Consider the following 19,926-nt stretch of genomic DNA (forward strand, 5'->3'; position numbering starts at 1 on the left):
TTCAAATTATTACAAGGGATCATGATGTAGCGTTTAGATCTGTCTCAGCTGCCGTGCATCGACGCGTGATTATCGCGAACCGAAGTTCGTCGAAGACAACACGGTGCTTAGTCGACCACTTTTGTGAGTGTTGTAAAGACCCAGAGACATGTTCGTTTTTCCAGTACCGAGTGAGAAGAGGGTTGCACTATCTTCGTGCCTTCTCTACGTGCCTGTTCGTTGTGAAAAACAACGGAGCGCGAAGAGACAACAAGAACCAAAATAAAATAAACCGCAACAGAAGCGGTGATTTTGACCATTGCGTGTTGGGTTGTATGGCACATTCGCAACTGAGACCACCATGGCGCTTAGTTTTTCTTAGCTCTTTCTCATATCAGAGCGCTAACGGAAAGAATAAGATCAGTACTTTTTGTCTTAATCTGATATCATAGAATGCGAAAGAGCGAAACGCCGAGTTCTTTTCAAAAGGGTGCGCTTCCTTGTCAAGGAGTCACCGATGAAAAGTTAGCACATAAAGTGAGCCACTTTTGCTCAAACATTCTTTTCTTTATCTCTGAATCAGCGCACAGAATGAGGCGAAGGTGTGTGGAAAATTTGGCGAATGCGAGGTCACTGGCAGGATCGGAATAAGGCCGCAAGGATCGGCACTGTGCATCAACGTGGACCTGAGAGTGACTTTTAGGAAATAAACCCCTAGAAAATAAACATCGATGATGTTATTTTCTTGCGCCTACTTGTACGCACTTGCAAGTTCCATTTGTCTGTCCACGAGGAGAAGGAAGACCCACACTCCCCACACATGAAACCATGGACTCCAGCTGCATTGGCTTGCTCCTTCAGATAGCTCGAAAGAGTTGCACAGACAGGGAAGTCATTGCGGATTGTGTTATCTACACGAACCTAATGGTAGTGCTGTATTCGGGAAAAATTACGGTCACATGTCTACAACTTCGTTTGCGGTTTTCCTACTCGGTGCTTTTGTTTCTAGCTGTCCATCGACGCGTGATTATTGAAGAAACATCTGACACGGTGTACCCACGATCCTGTGCGTCAGCACAGTTATCGTCACTTTTTTTTATTTCTGATCAACATGGAAAAGGGGCGAATATCACGAAAGGAAGGGGCGACTAGCACGAAACATAGCTGGAATTAAGAGAGAGATGAGATGATGGAATGACGGAAGAGGTCCAAGGTGAGCCTTGAGGGTTACCCAGGGTCAAGACACCTGCCTTAGCGGGCGAGCAGGACGTGACCACTGCTCCTCTTTGCGCTGAATTCGCGAACTAGCGAGCCCCTTCTTTTGAATAGTCATGTGACCGAGAGCGCGTTATTAAACCGCTCCTGGATGGCGCCCGTGTGCCCCGAACGGGCCAGTCACCCGGAGGAAGCTCGCCAGTCTCGGCTCTCACCCTGTTTGCGTTGGGCCTCGACGCTCGGGCCGTCCTTATGGCACTCCTTATCCTCGGGGCAGCTGTCGTCGCCTGGCCTCCGCGGCCGGCGCGCGCCGTCCACGTGAGGGCTCCGTGGCAGCGGGAGGCGCCGACGCGCCGCTCATGCCAGCCGCGTCGTCTTCCGGTGCCGAACGCTCCGCACGCGCACGCCGAGTGGGGGGTCGCGCGCCACCGGCCTGCCGGCTCCGCGATAACAATATAACTCAATACTTGATTATGTCGGAGGGCGACAACGCCACCGCTGCTGCTGCGCCGCGCGGCTTGCCTCTCTTTTTCGGCGAGAAGGCGTGGGTGGGCGAAGGGGCCCAATCAGAGAGCGGGGGCGCCGCGGATGCCGCCTGGCGACGGAGGCCCCCCTCAGGTCCTTTCTTTTCCCGGGGGCGGGGAGGCACACAGCGGCGGGCAAGGGCAAAACGAACGGTGCCGCCAAGGAGGCGGAGGAGAACAAAAAAAAATTGATAGCGGCCACGAGAAGAGCCACGTGCTCTGATCCGCTCCGGAGCGGCGGGAAAGAGAGCTCCGGCTGGTGGCGCCGCTCGCGGAAGAGTCTCGAACCTGGCGGACACGGCGACGACAGCAAGCGCGCCAGAAGCCGCCGCCGGCGGTGGTGTTTTTTCGATCACGCTGCGCGCAGTTTTCTCGGCGCACTTCGCGCGGGCGAGTTCCTGGATTTAAAAAAGAAATGTACTTATTCGTTAAAAGCCATTCACCGTAAATGTTCAAATAAAGAAGCATTGTTCCAGCGCAACTGGCGCAAAAATAGAAGGCGAGAGAAATTTGCTGGATCTAAACTCGCCTTTCACATCGAGAAGTGGACGATAAAAATGTTAGGGACGGAAATAGATGCAGCAAAGGAGAATTACTAAATGGCATCCACTCTCACCGTACATATTTTTTTCTTTCTCGCAACAGCTCTTCAAAAGTGTATTATATCTGTCAGAAGGCCAGAGGCGGAGCGGTGATTTATTTATTATTGGGATGAGGCAATTTATTTCCTGGAAACCGAATCGAATGGGAATATGTACCTTATAGACGATTCGAAAATCAATCTAATAGTGATAGCACGATATGGAATACGTATAGAATCTATACGTGCTAATATTCGATACGAGAACGATTATTCGTGTGAAAGGGCAAGCGCTTTAGGTGTGGCAACCCGATACGCTGCAAAACTCATGTAGTAAGACCTGTCAACCGACGTGACACTTTCATTAAGGGGTACGCAGCACCTCGTCAATATATAACGGTACTGGTTTTTGTGAAGTGCTGATGACGCAGCAAAGCGGAAATCACCTCAGTAGACTAGAGGTGCAGGAGCTATGACTCATGGCCTCCGAGAGCGCTGTTAGGGCAGGGTTTTCAAGACCTGTCTTAACGCTACCGCGTCGCCTTATCTCGGAGGCAATGTCTGAGCATTATGAACGCCCCGGCGTAGATGGACCGCTTTGCGGCGCTGATATCTCTCCCGTGCAGTTTGTTCCCGACGCAATGCTGTTGCGGCTTCTTATTGAAATAGCATTCCGAATTTGCAGTCGATTAAGTGACAACTTGTTGAGTAATGGAACAGTCTGAGCGTGTAGGTGTGACACGAGTTCAAAAAAATTGCGTGTACCTAACTTTCGTCCTCATCTAGTGCTGGCCGACTTTTGTTTGTGTGTCATGGTTCAGAACAATGAAACAATGTAATAAAACAATGTAAACAATGTAATAAAATCTAACAACCCCCTGCCCCTTAGTTTATTTAGATTACCAATGAAACAAACAACAGCTGCAACCAACAATCTATTTAATTTACCACCTTGTTACAATATGTACGGCCGGAGACTCCTAGAATACAGCGGAGCCCATGTGTGAAATGAAATCCCGAATGAAGTTGAAGAAAAAAATAACTTTTCGGCATCTTTAAAACACTATTTAATTTCCGTGGAAATGTAGGAATGAATTCAATTGTGCGTGTTAATCTTGAAGTCTTTTTATTTTACATGGTCTGCAGTAATATTGTACTTGTTTTGTATTTGGACCCCTCACTAGCCGTAAAGGCTATGGGTCCAAACACCAGTTTGTGTACTGTTTCTGAGAATAAATAAAGAAAAAATTCAAAAAAAAAACCGTCGCCGCACCATTCTTCACCTGCGATGGCAGCACTAGCTGGCGCGGGGCGTTTAGCCGCGACGTGATGGGGCCGGGCAGGCCCCATTTGATGCGAGGCCTACTTCCCGTTCCCGTATTGAGAGCAGAGGCCACCGGTCGCTAGCTCTGCCTCCTCTCCATCAGTCATACACATTCCACTTTTTTTTTTTTCAGGAGCATTGTCTCTTGATCCAGGATCCGCTTTCTATTTGCGCTTGATTATTACCAGGCTCTCAAGTATCTAGCACATGTCCGAAGTATAGTACGCAGCATAGTGTTTAGTAGCGTGTTTTAAATATTTTGGGTTTGCTTGGTCAAAAACGATGATGAGTTTTAATGACTGTAGCCGCTGAGGCGAAACAGCGTTGAGGCCCTATGTCCTTTTTCGTCTACGGTTCACAAAAATGTCTTTTGAACTGGTGTTGACATCTTGCTGAGTTCGTCTTCAATGAACAGAAATCCAGCGTGGACCCAAAATTGTTTAGTACACTCAGAAACTGTGAAACTAAATTTCTATTGCGCTTCACACAACAAAGTTTATGTTGGAGAAGTTCAGGTCCTTTTCATTTGTGGCAATACAGAGCACTCAAAGGTAAATTTAAGCTCAAAGGTGTGGTTGCTGAAACGTGGGAAAGGACTCTTCAGGAAGTCTTTGGAAGGGCAGGCACCCTGTTGCGCTGTATGTTTCGAGATACTAGGGTTGGGATACCATATAAATAAAAAGTCTTGCCTAAAAGGCGTAAGCTGGGATTGCTAACGGAACGCTGGGGAATAAAAAAACGGCTCTAATTTATTGCTTTATTTTTGTCGTTGAGGTAGTAATCAAGCTGCTCAATTGACGAAACTTCGCATAATGGGCGCATTAATTTCTCTGCGCAGAAAATAAATAAATGGCCACTCAAGAATAACTGACGTATTGTTGCTGACCGGCGCGTTCACTACCTGCACATATCGGAAAGCCCATGTGGAGCAGTATGTATAGTTCGACCTACCTGTTGCTATAACCGGAGTCGCCATTTCGGAAGGCGCGGTTGTTCCGACGCGCGTCTCTTTCAGTATTTCGTCTTCCAGCTCTCCTCTACGAATAAAAATTCATTTTTTTTTTTCTGGCAAACGTTACCTGATTTCGGCAACACTTGCCCTTACCGAAGTCGCAACAGGCACTAGGTTGCCGACATATGTACAGAATGTCCTTCTTTCTTGGGTAAAGGGGCTCTCCAGGCTCATTTCGGAGTACCAGAAGCAAAAAGGAGAAATAAGACAATTCGCGCACCTTTAGTTCAAGTTTAATTAAACGACCTCTCATTGATCTAAAGAGCATTAAAGTTTGAGGTGAGTGTGTTATAGATCTTATTCCTAGCGGAATTGCATTAAAGACTTTTTAAATAGGGCAAAATTTTGTTCCTATTAGCCACACGTCTGGAAGCCACTTGAGGAAGAATACGGACTCTTGGTCTGAGTTATTAAAAAACTCTTAAATCAAAAACATGCTTGCGAAGTATTTGGTGAGACTCGCTCACTGTGCTAACTAAAATTCAACAAGTGCGCTCAGGTAGAAGTCGAATTCCCGACCGCTGCTCTTTGTAGCAGACCATGTACAGTTATGGTACCTATACGAAATGTGGATAGTGTTAGGGCTTTAATTTTATAGTTTAAACAAATATAATCCAGAATTTCTTTTCAAACTAGAATTTCCAGCTGCTGCAGGCGTTTCAGGGAAAGGTTAAAGGAAATCGAACAGCATTTTCTTTAAAATCTCCGTCCAAGCTCGCCTTTTTTCGACTTTGTATGAATTTAGATGATTTAAACGCCGAATTAAAAATCATCATCCAGCTCTAGAACTGCGAATTTTGTCTGGCGATAGTAAAAGAAACTGATTAATATTAAGAAAAAAATCAACCTCAAGTCCGTACTCCTACTTGCAACATTATTGCCCTAAAAACTGCCCTTATTGGAATGCGTTAATTTTTCAGCATTGTTTTCGCCTTTATTAGGGCAAAATTACAGGCGCCAAAAGTATTTTCGCATTGCTTGAAATGAAATACATTAGAATACAGCAAAGACGTGCTAAATAGTAGGCTGGTTAACTAATATGTATATATATATATATATATATATATACAAACACACACGGTGTTTCACATAGGATATTACACAATTTTTAAAAATAGGCTTTCGGTGCTGGAAGCGCTGATTTTTCAGCAGAACATTGTCAGGTGTTCAGTACGCCAGAATACAGATAAGACGTCCTAGCTGGCAGGCCGGCTATATATATATATATATATATATATATATATATATATATATACAGGGTGTTTCACCTAAGACTTTCTGCAATTTTTAAAAATAAGCTATTTGAATTAGATGCGCGCTTTTTCTGGCATAGCATTGTCAGTGGTGTAGTGCATCATAATGCAGCTAAGACGTGCTAACTAGCAGGCTTGTTAACCAATATTTAATAGTTAACTTTTTAACTATTACCGTTGGGCTCCTTAATTATTGACAGACATGCAGCCCACCGTAAGTAATGTCCATATCCGTTTTTAGAATTTCGAGAACGCGATTATCCTCGGCGCTGTGGCCCAATAAATTTCGCCTACATCGCGCCAAAATACATGCGGTTTGAGAAGCTTGCAGGCAAAGCAACCTCTCCAGTGCACGTAACTCGTCGAAATAGCCAAAATTTGTTGGGCCACAGCGCCGAGGATAATCGCGTTCTCGAAATTCTAAAAACGGATATGGGCATCACTTATGGTGGGCTACATGCCTCTCAATAATTAAGGAGGCCAACGGTAATAGTTTAAAAGTTAACTATTAAATATTGGTTAACAAGCCTGCTAGTTAGCACGTCTTAGCTGCATTATGATGTACTACACCACTGACAATGCTATGCCAGAAAAATCGCGCATCTAATTCAAGTAGCTTATTTTTAAAAATTGCAGAAAGTCTTAGGTGAAACACCCTGTATATATAAGAGAAGCCACCAGCCACAGAAACCAGGGAATACAGGGGATTTTTTTATATATTTATTTATTTTTTGGTGTTGATAAATGGAGACTATTACTGAATATTTTATCGCTTAAAGATAATTGATTAGAAAAGCAGAAGAAAAAACAACCGCGTGCCACCGGTGGGAACCGAACACACGACCTCCGAATTCCGCATCCAGTGCTCTACCGAGCTACGGCGAAGGCTGTCAGATCTCATTTCGGGGGTATTTATGTTTACAAGTGACCTAACCTTGAGAGTGTTCATCAGCGCCACCCACGGTCGTGAGCGGCGAACGTTAAGTACGTCTTGAGTTATGACGTGGAACGTCATCGAACGTCGACATTTTGACTAAGGCCTTTCCACGGTCGAAACATATATTTTTTCGAGTGTTTCAAACGTTGGTCTACGTTTATGCTGTGTATATATATATATATATATATATATATATATATATATATATATATATATATATATATATACATGAAAGAAGCCAACAGCCACAGAAACCAAGGGGCACAGGGGATTTTTTTTTTAATTTACTTTATTTATTTTGTGGTGTTGATCAATTTAGAATATTATTGAACATGTCATCACTTAAAGCTAATTGATTAGAAAAGCAGAAGAAAAAACAACCACTGCCGCCGGTGGGATCCGAACCCACGACCTCCGAATTACGCGTCCGGGGCTCTACCTCTGAGCTACGGCGACGGCTGTCAATTCCTCTGCTTTCGGGGTATTTATGTTTACAAGTAACCTAACCTTGAGAGTGTTCATCAGCGCCACCCACGTTCTTAAGCGGCGGACGTAGAACGTCCTGAGTAACCGCAGGTAGTGACGTAGAACGTCATCGAACGGAGAGGGTGGAAGCTGCGTGAGAACCCTCTTATGCTTCCTATGGAGCATGAGGGGCTCGTTTATAACGAGCCCCTCATTCCCCTTCCTATATATATATATATATATATATATATATATATATATATATATATATATATATATATATATATATATATATATATATATATATATATATATGAACCCAGTCAGGGAACGTGTATTGCTTTTTAAATGCAGCACCGAACAATGCACGTCGAAGCAGTCTTTCTTCGCGACATAATATAGCATGGGAAGACGAAGGCGCAGTCGTTTCTCAGGCGACGGTTGAAAAACTGGCCGGTGTTCCCGTAGGTGTGAGCTCCAGCGCCAACCTGCATAGCTAAAACGCTGCTGCAACTTTTGATATAGGAATTTATTTATTTTTATTAATTTATTTTACTCTCAGGGCTTACAAAAGCATTGTAGAGGGGAGGTTCAGAAACCCAAAAGGGGACTCTGCAATATGGTTAAGAAAAGGAAAAATATAATAATAAAAGAGAAAATAAAGGCAACAACAACGACGCTGAAAAAAGAAGAAAAACGGCACGTATTCAAAGCACACGAGTAGGTTACAAATACGCATTAGATTGGTTGAAACAGAATGCAGCAGAGTACAGCATCAACGTATAAAAAAAAAAATATGAAGGAACAGTCATACAGAACATGATAAACGCCAAGTGCAAGTTATAAAAAAAAAACAAATAAAAGGACTTCAAAATATGCTAGTAAGGGAAGTACGAAAGCGGTGGTTGTCGGTGACAGCGACCAGCGCAGCATGTAGATAGTTCCATTCACGGGATGTTTTTGGTAGAAATGAATGTGTATACGTCATGGTGTTTTGGCGAGGTATGGCGACTTTGTAGCAATGATCGACAGGGGCGGAAACATGAGCAGCACTGTGATCAGGCGCATTCTGTGTTGATGGTTACGATGATAAATTTTATGGAAGCGGTAAAGAGGAGAAATCTTACGACGGACAGTGAGAGGGGGCAAATTTAGACTTTGTTTCATGTAAGTGACGCTTGCTGTGCAGTGGTAATTATTGAGGATAAAATGGGCAGCGCGATTTTGTACGCTCTACAATGTTTTATTCAGTGATACATGGCCAGGGTCCCATATGGATGAAGCGTACTCGAGATTGGGTCGGACATAGGTAGTATACAGGGTGTTTCACCTAAGACTTTCTGCAATTTTTAAAAATAAGCTATTTGAATTAGATGCGCGCTTTTTCTGGCATAGCATTGTCAGTGGCGTAGTACATCATAATGCAGCTAAGACGTGCTAACTAGCAGGCTTGTTAACCAATATTTAATAGTTAACTTTTAAACTATTACCGTTGGGCTCCTTAATTATTGAGAGGCATGTAGCCCACCGTAAGTGATGTCCATATCCGTTTTTAGAATTTCGAGAACGCGATTATCCTCGGCGCTGTGGCCCAACAAATTTTGGCTATTTCGACGAGTTACGTGCACTGGAGAGGTTGCTTTGCCTGGAAGCTTCTCAAACCGCATGTATGTTGGCGCGATGTAGGCGAAATTTGTTGGGCCACAGCGCCGAGGATAATCGCGTTCTCGAAATTCTAAAAACGAATATGGACATTACTTACGGTGGGCTGCATGCCTCTCAATAATTAAGGAGCCCAACGGTAATAGTTTAAAAGTTAACTATTAAATATTGGTTAACAAGCCTGCTAGTTAGCACGTCTTAGCTGCATTATGATGTACTACACCACTGACAATGCTATGCCAGAAAAAGCGCGCATCTAATTCAAATAGCTTATTTTTAAAAATTGCAGAAAGTCTTAGGTGAAACACCCTGTATAGCTGTTTTTTCAGTGAAGATGGAGCCAGTGAAAAGTCACGTTTCAGATACCCAAGCATGTGATTGGATTTGGCTGTTATGTAGCTAATATGAATCTTCCAGGAAAGGTTATTCGTAATGTGTACTGCAAGGTTACTTAAAAGTAGAAACGTAGGCGAGTTTGGTTTGGTTTGGTTTTGTGGGGTTTAACGTCCCAAAGCGACTAAGGCTATGAGAGACGCCGTAGTGAAGGGCTCCGGAAATTTCGACGACCTGGAGTTCTTTAACGTGCACTGACATCGCACAGTACACGGGCCTCTAGAATTTCTCCTCCAAAGAAATTCTAGCCGCCGCGGCCGGGATCGAACCCGCGTCTTTTGGGTCAGCAGCCGAGCACCATAGCCACTGAGCCACCGCGGCGGCTAAACGGAGTCGAGTGGAGAACCATTTATACAGTAGCTTGGACATGATGATTGACTGCGGGAAATTCGCAGTTTTGCATTTTGCAGGACTCGGTTCCATCTGCCAAAGGGAGCACCAGTTTATCTTGTATTGATCAATTAGCGGCCAAGAAATAACTTTTTACACACACACACAAATATATATATATATATATATATATATATATATATATATATATATATATATATATATTGTTACGGGGTAGTTCCGCTTGGGATCGCCGAGAGCGGACACGGAAGACAGGGCTTTCAAATGGCAGGCGTTTACTGCAGGCACCATCCGACACTGCTCGACCGTCGTCTTCTTCAAAACTCACGAGCTTCTTCTTCGTCCTTCCTTATGCCAATATCAGTGCATGCACCGCCTAATGTAACACTACCCCGCCGGCTGAAAAGCATCGTCCCGGTGCGAACTAGCGTCCAAACCAGGGTCCGTGTAGTACGGCTTGAGGCGTGCAACATGCAAGGGCGCAATTTCGTGCGGGATGCAAGGGCGCAATTTCGTATGTCACTGGGGTCACTTGCCGTAAAATACGGTAGGGTCCTGTATAACGGGGCAAAGGTTTTTCCGAAAGGCCAACGCGGAGAGCTGGGGTCCAAAGCAGCACGAGTGAGCCGCTAGAATACTGGGGGTTGCGATGACAGGAATCATAGCGACGTTTCTGGGAGTGCTGGAGGGCTGTGAGTCGGTTGCAAGCAACAACGCGGGCAGCATCAGCTCGGGATATGGCGTGACGAGCATATGAGCTGGCAGTGGCGACTGAAGGGAGCAGGCTGTCAAAAGGAAGCAGAGGTTCACGGCCGTATAGAAGATAGAAGGGGGAGCAGCCGGTAGTGGTGTGACGCGACGAATTGTATGCAAATGTCACAAATGGCAGCGTGTTGTCCCAGTCGCGGTGGTCATCAGAAACGTACATGGACAGCATGTCAGTCAGTGTCCGGTTAAGGCGTTCGGTAAGCCCGTTCGTCTGCGGATGGTAGGCAGTCGTGAAAGAATGGCGAACGTCGCACAACCGAAGGATCTCGTCGACTATACGAGCAAGAAATCAATGGCCATGGTCGGTGAGGAGTTGGCGGGGAGCTCCATGGACGAGTATAACATCGTTGAGGAGGAAAGCAGCAACATCAGTTGCACAACTGGTTGGTATTGCTCATGTGACCGCGTAGCGTGTGGTGTAATCAGTGGCCACCGCAATCTATTTGTTCTCCGATGCGGACAGCGGAAAACGCCCTAGAAGATCCAGACCCACTCGAGAAAATGGGTCTATGGGGATGTCGATCGGCTGCAGAAGTCAAGCTGGTAAAACTCATGGCTTTTTCCGGCGTTGTCAGCGGTCGCAAGCAGCCACGTAGCGGCGGACTGCGGGGTATAGGCCTGGCCAAAAGAACCGACGGCGCACACTGTCGTATGTGCGAGAGACGCTTAGATGACCCGCTGTGGGAACGTCGAGGAGCTGTTCAAGGACGGCTGTGCGTAGGTGCTGAGGGACGACTAGTAGAAGGTCGGGGCCATCAGGGCGCATATTGTGCCGGTGTAAGGTGCCGTCGTGGAGCACAAACAAATGAAGACAAGGGTCATGGCGATCGGCGCAGAGGCGATTGATAATTTCGCTCTGGTAATCTGGTGACAAGCACTCATCAGCTAACTACCGCCCAGTATCGTTAACCAGCATTTGCTGCAAAATCATGGAGCATGTCATGTATTATCACTTGGTAAAGTTTCTTGAAAACAACTCATTTTTCACCCCTATGCAACATGGCTTTCGTAATTTTTTTTTCTTGGGAAACACAGCTTCTCAGTTTAACTAATGTTATTCAATGTTTTCTTGACCGCGGTTGTGAAATCGACTGTATCTTTCTAGATTTGTGTAAAGCATTCGACAAAGTACCCCACAGCTTGCTTCTTTATAAACTCAGCGAACTGAATATTGACCCTAACGTACTGGCGTGGATTAAATTCTTTCTAATGAACCGATCCCAATTCGTGCACGCTAACAATTACAAATCTTCGTTAATTGCAGTAACATCTGGTGTGCCGCAGGGATCGGTGCTCGGTCCCTTACTTTTTCTTGTTTATATTAACGATCTACCTTCCAACCTTTTCTGTTCTATGAAACTTTTGCTGATGACTGTGCTGTTTATCATGTGATTAAGAATTCTAACGACGTTGAATTGCTACAAACTGACCTGGACGCAGTCTCTATCTGGTTCTCTAAATGGCAAATGACACTTAATGAAACTAAATGCAAAGTGATGCGCTTCTCACGTCGTAAAATGGCTAATACTCCTGTCTATTTTATTAACAATACATCTTTAGCACCAGTTACATCGTTTAAATATCTTGGTGTGCATCTAACCCCAACCCTCACTTGGAATGATCATGTCAGCCACATTGTCGCCAACGCTAATCGCATGCTGGGATACCTAAAAAGAAATTTTTCTCTTGCTTCTTCTTCTGTCAAACTAACACTCTATAAATCTTTGGTGCGTGCTAAGGTAGAATATGCTTCTTCAATTTGGGACCCGCAAACTAAATCATTGATAACAGCTCTTGAAGCTGCACAAAATCGAGCAGCCCGTTTTATTTTTTCGGACTATAATCGTTCACATAGCGTGACACTCATGAAAAATGCATTGTCATTACCACCCCTTGAGACGCGCAGAAAAGTGTCATCACTGAGCCTTTTCTTTAAAATTTTTCACACGAACGAATACCCAAAAAGAGCACTGTTCATTCCACCTACATACATTTCATCACGCGTTCATCATCCGCACAAGGTCGGCATCCCACTTTGCCGCACTACTGCTTGCTTGGCATCTTTCATTCCCAGGACGTCATCGGAGTGGAACCACCTACCTGCATCCTTACTTACTACTAACCACATTGAAGAATTTAAAAAACGGTTGCGGGATCATTTTGTAGTAGATTAGATAAAATGGTCATTTTTTTATTTTCACGTTGCTATCCTGTATGCAGCGATTTCGCCAATTTTAAACATGCATTTTCGTTATTTTTGCCGCTTACTGTTGCTAACTGTGTTGTCATTGGTTTGTATTATAGCTTGTGTTATGAGTATTTCTAAATGACCTTATGCCTTAACACTACTTTGTATACTTTTGCTTCTCAAACCTAAAGTTTTTTCGCGCTTCATACTTTTTTGCAATATTGTTTACTTGTATTCTCTTCACTTCGAAAACTTGTGTAATGATGCTAAATACACGCGTTAGCTATTGTTTTAAATAACCCGCTGTGTATATATTCTGTACGTATTTGTAACCGCTCACTTCCTTCTCTAATGCCCTCCAAGGGCCATGAAGGAACATGAAATAAATAAATAAATAAATAAATAAATAAATAAATAAATAAATAAATAAATAAATAAATAAATAAATAAATTGCAAAGCATGATCAATGAGTTAGACAGGCAGAGCAGAACGGTGGGGCTAAAAATTAACATGCAGAAAACCGAAGTAATGTTCAACAACCTGGCAAGGCAACAGCAGTTCGCAATTGGTAGCGAGGTGCTGGAAGCTGCTTAGGGAAGGTAGTGATCGGTGATATGGTGATGAGAGGGAAATAACTAGAAGAATAAGAATGGGGTGGAGCGCATATGGCAGGTTCTCTCAGATCATGAATGGCAGTTACCAATATCCCTCAAGAGAAACGTATACAACAACCGTATCGTATTGGTACTCCCCTATGCATAGAAACGTGGAGGCTAACAAAGAGGGTTCAGCTTAAGTTAAGGACAGCGCAGCGAGCTATGGAAATAAAAATGATTGGTGTAACGGTCAGAGGTCGGAAGCGGGCGGAATGGGTGAGGGAACAAACGCGGGTTAATGACATCCTAGTTTAAATCAAGAGGAGGAAATGGGCTTGGGTACGGCATGTAATGCGAAGGCAAGAGAACCGCTGGTGCTTAGGGGTAGCGGAGTGGATTCCAAGAGAAGGAAAACGTAGCAGGAGGCGGCAGGAAGTTAGGTGGGCGGATGAGACTAAGAAGTTTGCGGGGATACGGTGGCCGCAGCTGGCAAAGGACAGGGTTAATTGGAGAGACATTGGAGAGGCCTTTGCCCTGTAGTGTACTTAGTCAGGCTGATGATAATGGTGTGAAAGAATTATGGCTGTAAACAATTCTATGGAAGAGGTAAGTGAGTGGTATTGTTCTGCGAGCTTCTAAGGTTGGAAGGGACAACGACGCCCTAATGTTAGTCATGCTGGAACGTCGGAAGCAATGCTGGAAGCAATTGCTTCCAGCAAGTCATGCTGGAAGCAATGAAGCGAGCGGCACGGCTTTGTACGCGCTCTAGGGAATGAATTAAGTAGTGTTGTTGGGGTGACCAAATGGAAGATGCGTATTCAAGTTGAGGGCGGACGAATGTTTGATATTTTATTTATTTATGCGAGCTGCCGTGTGGAAGAAGGTGTACCTCTGAGATTACGTTTTAAATTATGTAATGCACGGTAAGCTTTGGCAGTAATTTTTTCTTGGAGGGTTTTTCATTAGAGATTAGTTAAAAAATGGACGCCAAGGTACTTGCATGATGACGCAAGAGTGACTGGTCTGTGGTTGATCGAGTAAGTGAAAAGGTAATTAGACCGTTTGCGGCTAAATGTCATTAATTGGCGTTGATCAGTGGTAAGGCATATTTGCAATGATGAGCACCGGTTGTTAATGGGATGTAGATCTTCTCGAAGAGCGATGTGGTTATTAACAGAAAAGGTTTTGCGATAAATAACGCAATCGTCAGCAAACAATCAGAGTGTCGAGGTAATGCTTAACGGTAGATCATAGATGCAAATCACAAACAGTAATGGGCCTATTACACTACCTTGCGGTACACCTGATGTTACATCAATTAAAGGGGATCAATTGGTATCAACAGAAGTGAATTGTTCACGAAATGATAAAAGGTTTCTTATCCAAGAAATTGTTAAAGAATAGAGGCATAAGGACGAGAGTTTTGCTATTAAACGACAGTTTAATATACAGTTGTCGTGTCCGGTCGCTGTGTTCAATGCAGCGAAAGACGCACACGGTACTTTTAAGACTTGTTTATTTAAAGCTGATGAGGGTGCGACCAGCGTCGACCGAGGCAGGAGCCGAACTGGCCGCCCGAAGAAAGGAGGGAGCGGAGAAGCGTCCACGGGAGGGAGTGGCTTCCCAAAACAGGAGGAGGATGCGGGGGCGCACCATGGGGGGGCATCTGGCGACAGCGTGCGACGAGGGGCGAGTGGTCGTTAGGAGGAGGATGCGAGTGGTCGTTAGGAGGAGGTGCGAGTGGTCGTTAGGAGGAGGGTGCGGGGGCGCACACACACAAAAGCAATAAGGGGACACAACACTTCCTTCCCCCTTAGAAAGTTGCCTGGTATCGTGCAGGGGGTCGGCGCTCACGCGTGGAGGCGCGCTGGCTTTGTGCGCTCGGGGGAGAAACACTTGTAGGCTGGCTGTTGTTCGCTGTGTCTCCTCGGTCTGTCCTGGGCGAAGTCTCTTCTACCGGGAAGAGGTGCCAGGCTATGTGGGAAGATGGTGCACGTGTTCTCTCCGCTGGCGGACAGCTCTCAGACGGCGTCGTAAATCTACGCAGCTGGTTGAGATGTCGGCGTGCTACTGTGCCATGTATGTTGACGAGCCAAGAGCGCAGGCCTATGCGTCTGACAATTGTAGCTTCCTCCCAGCGTGGCTTTTTCAGAAACTGTCGGGCGAGGACGCGCTGCCCCTCATTAAGCGTGCCGCAGCGCGGAATTGCTTTTTCTTCCCGGAACGTCTCTGCCTTTGGCTCGGGGAGGATGGCTGTGAGCTGGGTTCGCATTTCACGCTCGAACATCATTTTCGAGGGGGTCTCGCCTGTTGTGCTCTGAACCGTCGTGTGCTGCTTGAAGAGAAAGCGCGCAAGGCGGCGCTGCAGCGAGCCTGTCTGATCTCTTTCAAGGGCGCGTTTTAGCTCGGCTACGTAGCGCTCGGCTTGTCCGTTTGTCGCTGGGTGGTAGGGGGCCGATGTAACTGATGAGATCCCGTTGTCGCGATAAAACTTGAGAATCTCCGCAGACACAAACGGTGTTCCGTTGTCAGATACTACCTTGCGTGGCAGGCCGAACGTTGCAAATAGTGATCGGAGGTTGTCAATGACTGCTGCCGAAGTCGTCTGTCCCATTTGCCTTATCTCAAGCCACTTTGTGTAGGCATCTACGACCACAAGGAAAGTGCAGCCCTCAATTGGTCCTGCAAAATCAATGTGCAGTGTGTGCCATGGTGTGTCTGGCTTTTCCCATTCTGGGACAGGAGCTTTCGGCGGGGCGCTCCGGCTGCTCTGGCAAGGCTTGCATTCTCGCACCACTGTTTCGATGTCGTTGTCAATGCCAGGCCACCACATGTAGCTTCTGGCACACTTTTTCATTGCAACGATGCCCCGATGTCCGGCGTGGATGAGAGACATAGCTTGTGCGCGTAGTTCTCTCGGCATCACAACTCGGGACCCAAATATGATGCAGCCGCGATGGGTGCTTAACTCTGTAGCTCGCCTGCGGTAAGCGTCGAAGTTGTCCCCTTTGAGTTTATGCACGTTGCCTTGTTGAACAGCTGTGTAAACTAGCCGGAGAGCTGCGCACTTCTGCGTAGATGCTGCAACTGTGCCTGCTGTAAGCGGAGGTTCTGGCAGTGCTTCGAACATCAGAACGTCTCCTGGTGGAAAGGGTTCGTCAACAGTTGCGTCTAGTGGCAGACGGCTTAGCGCATCGGCGTTTTGATGTTTACTCCATTTCATCACGCCTAGTGGAGAAAACCAGTTTCTCCCTAGAAGGCTTGATCCTGTGCCCTTCACAACAAGCAGAGGTAGCGTATGGGTCTGGCCGTTGTAGTTAACCTGCACGTTGGCAGAGCCCAATAGTGGCAGATTCTGTCCTGACCACGTTCGCAGGTGCGTGTCGTCTTGTTGCAGGGCGGGTGCGTCAGATGGCCATGAAATTCGGAACGTGTCCTCACTGATCAGAGTACAGGCTGCGCCGGAGTCCACCTCGAACTTAATCAGCTGGTGATGTACGCTTACTTCTGTAAAAATCTTCGGTCGCGTGCCGAGATTCATGGTGTTCAGGTCGTACAACACAGATGGTGTTGCTGATGTTGTTGCATGGAGATCAGATAGCGGCGTATTCTCTGAGGCGTTGACGCTGTGATTAGGCTGGGAAGGTGACTTTATCTTGGCAAGTCTCCGTTTCGTAATGCATGCTCTTTCGATATGCCCTCGCTTGTGGCAAAAATTACACGTGGCTGACTGGAATCGACATCCCTGGGGGTTGTGTTGGTCGTCACACCGCCAGCAGCGTTGTGCCTTTTTGACCGATTTTACAACAACAGAAGGCTTGCGCACCTGGTTGCTTGTCTGGTGTACCGGCTCGGTGTTCCGGCGAATCCCTCTCTGCTGGTGACCGGCGCTCTCCGCTCGAACGGCGATGTCGTAAGCTTTGCTGAATGTGAGGTCCTTCTCAGCGAACAGGCGCTGCTGCAGTGACTCGTCACTCAGTCCGCACACAAATCTGTCGCGTAACATCACGTCCAAGGGAAGCATGGTGGTGTTAGCAGAAGAAGCTGCGTCTCCCTCCTGCCCGGTAGCTGTTGTCGACAGCGTTCCAAAATTGCAGTCGGCAGCGAGCCTCTTGAGCGCGGCTACGTAGGCGCTCACAGTTTCTCCTCCCAGTTGATCTCGTCGTTGGAAGCGAGCCCGGCTGTAGACCTCGGATGGCCTTGGGTCGTAGTGCTTTTGCAGTGCTGATACGATGTCGTCGTAAGACACTGCCGCTGGTGTGCTTGGCTGAATAAGGGCGCAGACAGTATCGTAGGTCTGCTCCCCGCACAGCGTCAGCAGGTTGGCCCTCTTCAAGGCTGGGTCTGTGATGTTGTTAGCTTCAAAGTAGAACTGAAGGCGTCCAACCCACGATGACCACGATGAGCCGTTGAATTCTGGTATCTGATTGGGAAACCCTCGCGTAGCCATGGCTTGTCAATAGCGTTGCGTAGCGCGGGTCGAATCCACTTTCTCGTCGCCACTGTCGTGTCCGGTCGCTGTGTTCAATGCAGCGAAAGACGCACACGGTACTTTTAAGACTTGTTTATTTAAAGCTGATGAGGGTGCGACCAGCGTCGACCGAGGCAGGAGCCGAACTGGCCGCCCGAAGAAAGGAGGGAGCGGAGAAGCGTCCACGGGAGGGAGTGGCTTCCCAAAACAGGAGGAGGACGCGGGGGCGCACCATGGGGGGGCATCTGGCGACAGCGTGCGACGAGGGGCGAGTGGTCGTTAGGAGGAGGATGCGAGTGGTCGTTAGGAGGAGGGTGCGGGGGCGCACACACACAAAAGCAATAAGGGGACACAACAACAGTACAGTACAGTAATATACAGGAATATACAGTCGATTTGAAGGTTTTCGTTCATACCGTGAAGCAGCTCATACGTAAGCTCGAGTAGTTGTGTCTCACATGATAACCTTTTCCTGAACCCGTGTTGTTTTGAAAAGAAGAAACCGTTGCCTACTAAATGTAGTGCTGTGTTAGATGCAATGGTGTGTTCGAGAAGTTTGCAAGGAATGCGAAAAAGAACAGGCTTTTCTTTCAGAGTGTGGGCCAGCAGCGATAACGGAACAAGGCGTGATAAGCATCGATGCAGCGAATGTTGGGCGGAAATGCCCACCACAGCACATGCGAAGTGCTGCTCCCACGCCCGCAAGTTCACCCTCGCTGTGTGGATTCTGCGCGCGTTCTCCTCATCCGCGCTCAAAATGCCCAGCACGTTGTGAAAGTTGCAATAGGTGTGGAAAAAAAGGGTGACTTCGCAGTGGTTTGCCTTTCGAGCAAGACCTTGTCACCAATTGATCTGAGTGCAGTTGGCTTGGGCGGCGGCATCCGAGCGAGGTTCGTGGACGTCGAGGTGGACGGAATGGCTCTACGCTTTAAAGTCGACAGCTGCGCCGAAGTAATAGTTGTCCCCACTACGTTTTCAGCGCATCTTGAGGCGCCTGAAAGAGAACTTACAGTGCCAGCTGGGCAACCCTTGGATGTGTTCGGAACGTTCGTCGCCTGCTTGGAGTGGGAGAACAAGCGAGTAAGGCAAAAGCTGTACGTCGTTTTCTCACGGGTCGTTCTACTCCTGGGGTTTCCTGCAATTCAGGAACTTGGTGTGGCCAAGTTTGTAGAGACTGTTGACCGCACAGAACGCAGGGGCGCAACGTCGGACCAGCTGATTTGTGGCTCGGTTGTACTCCGTGAGGCTTACACTATTCGCCTGAAGCCAGATGCAGTCCCTTGCTCATTGCCAGTACATAGCAGTGTGCCCATCACGTTGCAAGGTGTCGTAAATACGGAACTGGACAAGCCTGAGTAATTGGACGGGTAACAAGACCAACCAACATGCTCAACAAGGTTGTTCTGCGTCACATGCCGTTCGTTGACCAAGTTCTGGTACCTCTTGGGGATGCGCAAGTGTTTTCGAAGCTTGATGCAACATCGAGTTTTCATCAACTGAAACTATCAGAAGGCTCTCAAGAGTTGACGACCTTTATTACGCCATTTGGTCGCTACTGCTTCCGCAGCCTGCCTTTCGGAATAACGTCGGCGCCGAAATACTTTCAGGGGCAAATGTGCTGCATTCAGTAAGGCCAAGAGGGCGTAGTAAACATGTTGGACTTCTTGATCTTTTGCGAAGACCGTGCAGAACATGACAGACGACTGTAAGAAGTCCTGAGTCGTTTGAAGAAGGCTGAGCTGACCCTCAAAAAGTCAAAATTCAAGTTCGGCTTCACAAGTGCGAACTTTGTGGGTGTGGTCATCAGCGGTGCCGGTGTCTCGCCTGACCCAGCGAAGGTTGGAACCGTCCAGTGCATGGAACTTCCAGTTGACGTCGCGGGGTATGCACACTTCTAGGAATGGTTAACGACGTGGAAAGGCTGCTACCACATCTGTCTGAAATCACAGCACCCATCCGGGAACTGCTGAAAGAGAGAAGCGAGTCGACGTCGGGATCGAGCCAGCAGGAATCATTCCTGAAGGTTAAAGATATGCTCTCCTCCAAAGTTTGTATGGCCAACTATAATCCACTACGCCCTACCGTGGTAACTGCAGATTTCAGCTCCATTGGCCTGGGCGCTGTTTTGCTACAAGACCAGCCTGCCGCTGAGCGGCGACCCGTGGCCTGCACGTCGCGCTCACTCACGCCAACGGAGCAACAATACA

At 46.9% G+C, this 19,926-nt stretch overlaps 1 protein-coding gene across 1 annotated transcript in view; it reads right to left on the minus strand.

Annotated features, from left to right (window-relative positions):
• Positions 1-1,622, minus strand: part of nab (NGFI-A-binding protein homolog) — a 661,188-nt gene extending 659,566 nt beyond the window's left edge. Inside the window, exon 1 of the mRNA XM_089547593.1 lies at positions 1,410-1,622. The gene's annotated coding sequence lies outside the window, so the exon portion shown is untranslated. The remainder of the gene's footprint in view (positions 1-1,409) is intronic.
• Between the last annotated feature and the right edge of the window lie 18,304 nt (positions 1,623-19,926).

The sequence above is a fragment of the Amblyomma mixtum genome, chromosome 6 (genome assembly GCF_055824585.1).
Source record: "Amblyomma mixtum isolate Tamu chromosome 6, ASM5582458v1, whole genome shotgun sequence".
In the NCBI taxonomy this organism is placed as follows: domain Eukaryota; kingdom Metazoa; phylum Arthropoda; class Arachnida; order Ixodida; family Ixodidae; genus Amblyomma; species Amblyomma mixtum.